Source organism: Tachyglossus aculeatus, chromosome 22 (genome assembly GCF_015852505.1).
Source record: "Tachyglossus aculeatus isolate mTacAcu1 chromosome 22, mTacAcu1.pri, whole genome shotgun sequence".
In the NCBI taxonomy this organism is placed as follows: domain Eukaryota; kingdom Metazoa; phylum Chordata; class Mammalia; order Monotremata; family Tachyglossidae; genus Tachyglossus; species Tachyglossus aculeatus.
In genome coordinates, this window is record NC_052087.1 from 19,590,031 (window position 1) to 19,594,287 (window position 4,257).

General features: G+C 44.0%; 1 non-coding gene across 1 annotated transcript; it reads left to right on the top strand.

The window, feature by feature from the left end:
• The first annotated feature begins 1,953 nt into the window (after nucleotides 1-1,953).
• Nucleotides 1,954-2,091, top strand: LOC119944287. Its single transcript, XR_005455781.1, has one exon. It is a non-coding gene; the product is annotated as a small nucleolar RNA SNORA7 (small nucleolar RNA).
• Nucleotides 2,092-4,257: the final 2,166 nt, after the last annotated feature.

Sequence of the window (4,257 nt, forward strand, 5' to 3'; positions counted from 1 at the left end):
GCCATGCACCTACTTCCCAAATGGAGAGGAGGAGTAGGGAAGAGGGAATGGAGAAGAGGTGGAAAGTGCATATTGGATCAATCAATCAATCATTTGTATTTATTGAGCACTTACTATGTGCAGAGCACTGTAATAAGTGCTTGGGAGAGTACAATATAACAGAATTGGTAGACATGTTCACTCCCTCAATGAGCTTAAAGTCTAGAGAGAGACCCAGACTAATGAATGCAAATAAATAAATTATAGATATAGACATGTGTTGAGGGGTTGAGGAAGGGGTGAATAAAGGGTGCAAATCCAAGTGCAAAGGTGATGCAGAAGGGAGTGGGAAAAGAGGAAATGAGGGCTTAACCAGGGAAGGCCTCTTGGAGGAGATTTGCCTTCAATAAGGTTTTGAAGGTGGGGAGAGTGATTGTCCGTTGGATAGGTGAAGAGGGAGGGTGTTCCAGTCCAGAGGCAGAACGACGTGGGTGTGAGGTAAATTTTAGACTGTGACCCCACTGTGGGGTAGGGACCGTCTCTATAACGTTGCCAACTTGTACTTCCCAAGCACTTAGTAGTGCTCTGCACACAGTAAACGCTCAATAAATACGATTGAATGAATGAACGATAGAAACGAGATCGAGGTACAGTGAGTAGGTTGGTATTAGAGGAGCAAAATGTGCAGGCTGGGTTGTAGTAGTAGAGCAGCAAAGTTAGGTAGGATTGGGCAAGGTGATTGAGTGCTTTAAAGCTGATGGTAAGGAGTTTCCATTTGATGCCAAGGTGGATGGGCAACTACTCGAGGTTCTTGAGGAGTGGGGAAAAGTGGACTGAACATTTCTGTAGAAAAATCATCAGGGCAGCAGAGTGAAGTGTGGATTGGAGTAGGGAGAGACGGGGACAGGAAGGTACAGCTGATACAGTAATCAAGGTTGAAGGGGGCTCTGCCCAAGCACCATGGGCCTGGCCTGGGAAGCCGATGAAAGCCTGTGGTATCTTCCCATCCCATTTCATCTTAAGTACAGAACTTTAAACTCTGTTGCTTCCCCCTACCTGCAATTTATTTTAGTGTCTGTGTCCGCTGCTGGATTATAAAGTCTTTGAAGGCAGGAATCATGTCTACTAACTCTTTTATACTCTCCCAAGTGCTTAGTAATGTGCTCTGCACAGAGTAAGAGCTCAATAAATATGATTGAATATGGAAGTTCTGAAAGCTGGGCCTGCCATCCTGGCTGCCTGCTGGGAGCCCAAGGGACAGTGGCATCAGCTGCAGGGGATGAGGGCGGAAGATGAAGAAGTCCGAGATAATAAACAGCCATTCCCCTTTCTCTCCTTTTCTCTCTCTACTCTCTCCCCTTCCTCAATCAGTCACTCAATCGGTCATATTCATTTAGCACTTACTATGTACAGAGCATTGTACTATGCGCTTGGGAGAGTACAACAGAATTTGCATATACGTTCCCTGCCCATAGTGAGCCTACGGTCTAGAAATGGAGACAGACATTAATACGAATTAATCCTCACTCTTTCTCTCCTTTTCCCCATGTTTCTTCTCCCTTCTTCCTCTCCTTCCTCCACATTTTCCTTTTTCCCCTTATTCTTTCTCTCCCTTACTGGATAACCCCACTTCTGTCTTCTTTCTTCCTGTTCCTCCCTCGCCTTTCCCCGCTCCCTTCTCCTCCCCACTGCTCCACGGATTTTTAAATTCCTGGTACAGTTTAAGATGACCCAAATTCTTGTGATGGTCCTTTCATCTGCCTCTGTCTCTGTTTCTTTCTTTCCTTTTCGTATTCTACCCCTTAATCTTAGACCATTGACCCCACTCATTAATAGCATGTCTGCAAGAAAACGGTAGGTAAAAGTAAATCTGCAAAGAAATAATGAATGCAGTTCAGCATGCTAATACAAGCTTAAAGTTTATTTCCTCTAGTTCTATTCAATAATCGTTTATTAGGTAGCTAATTAGGATGTCCCCTCTCAGGATCGCACCCGGAGAGTTTCCAGTACTCTACCAGTCTCAGCTATGGGAGGAAGAGTCAAGCAGAAGCATACCCATTCCATTCCTTGTTTGGACAGTGGCTAGAGAGTGGAAGGCAATTTGCTACAAGTCAAAACTCACTTGTGCTGGGCAGCAGCTTAATGGGAGTAAAGGCAGAGACTCAAGTTTACTGTGTGGAAGGAGGCAATGGAAAACCACTTCTACATTTTTACCAAGAAAATTCTACAGATACACTGCCAGAACGATTGCAGATAGTGAGTGGGGTGTTCTGGGAGAGATATGTCTATGGAGTCGCAATGGGTCAGAGATGACTCGACACCATAAGACAATACAAGTTAGGATGTAAGCTTCTTGTGTGCAGGGAAGGCATCTGGGCAGGGAAAGCATCTTGCGCTTCCGTTGTACCTTCTCAAGCAGAACCAGTGTGGCCTATAGGGAAGAGCATGGGCCTGGGATTCAGAGGACCTGGGTTCTAATTCTGGCTTTGCCACTTGCCTGCTAGTTGACCTCGGGCAAGCCACTTAACTTCTCTGTGCCTCATTTTCCTCAAATGTTAGATAAGGATTCAATACCCAATCTCCTTCCTACATAGACTGTGAGCCATATATGGGACAGGGACTATGTCCAACCCAATTTTACCCCGGCACATAGAACAGTGCTTGACCCATAGTAAGTGTTTAACAAATATCATTTTAAAAAACCACTTAGAACAGTGCATTGCACCCAATTGGTACTCAGAAAATACAATTCCTACCATTACTAATTATTATAGGAGACTTGCAGGTAGGGATTGTGTCTACTTACTCTACCGTACTCCCCCAAGTGCTTAGTGCAGTGCTCTGCACACAGTGAACACTCAAATGTCACTGATTGATTTTATAAATGATTTATTTGTAATTCAAACTTTTTAAAAATTGACATCTGTATACTACTATATAACTACATATGCAGCCCATTCTCAGGATTCTCAGGGGAAGCGGTGTGGTGAAGCAGTAGGGCGCTGGTCTAGAAGCCAGAGGACCCGGGTTTGAGTCCGACTCATCCTGTTAGTCTGCTGTGTGACTATAGATGAGTCACTTAACTCCTCTGTACCTCGGTTTCTCCATCTGTAATACCTGTCTTGTTTCCCCTACCTCACAGGGGTGTTGTGAGGGTTTGAAATTAACCAATTAATGTGAGAGCGCTTTGGTAATAAAAGTGCTATAACAAACAAGAAGCAGCGTGGCTTGGTGGGAAGAGCACGGGCTTGGGAGTCAGAGGTCATGGGTTCTAATCCCACTCCACCACTTATCAGCTGTGTGACCTTGGGCAAGTCACTTCACTTCTCTGTGTCTCAGTAACCTCATCTGTAAACTGGGGATTAAGACTGTGAGCCCCATGTGGTTGTGAGCTCCACATACCTGATTACCTTGTATCTACCCCAGTGCTTAGAACAGTACTGCTAGAGAAGCAGCGTGGCTCAGTGGAAAGAGCACGGGCTTGGGAGTCAGAGGTCATGAGTTCTAATCCCGGCTCTGCCACATGTCTGCTGTGTGACCTTGGGCAAGTCACTTAACTTCTCTGAGCTTCAATTACCTCATCTGTAAAATGGGGATGAAGACTGTGAGCCCCATGTGGGACAACCTGATCACCTTGTATCCCCCAGTGCTTAGAACAGTGCTTTGCACATAGTAAGTGCTTAACAAATGCCATCATTATTACTATTATTATTACTTGGCACATAATAAGCACTTAACAAATACCACTATTATTATTACTGAACACCTGCTTTAAAAGGAAGATACTTTCTCTTCCATTTTAAATTCAGTGTTATTATCTTTATGTGATTTACCAGTGTAGACTCATGAACATGGAAAGTATATTTTGAGTTTGCCTGAGTACTCTGTTAATTGCACCCAATGGGTGCTCAAAAAATACAGTTCCTACCATTACTAAGCACTTGGGGGAGTATGGTCTGAGTTTTCTGTTAGAGAAGCAGCGTGGCTTAGTGGAAAGCGCCCAGGCTTGGGAGTCAGAGATTATGGGTTTGAATCCCGATTCTGCCACTTGCCAGTTGTGTGACTTTGGGCAAGTCACTTAACTTCTCTGTGCCTTAGTTACCTCATCTGTAAAATGTGGACTAAGACTGTGAGCTCCATGTGGAACAACCTGGTTTCCTTGTATCTACCCCAGCGCTTAGAACAGTGCTTGGCACATAATAAGACCTTAACAAATACCATTATGAATAATAATAATAATAATAATAATAATAATAATAATCCATCATAATCATAACA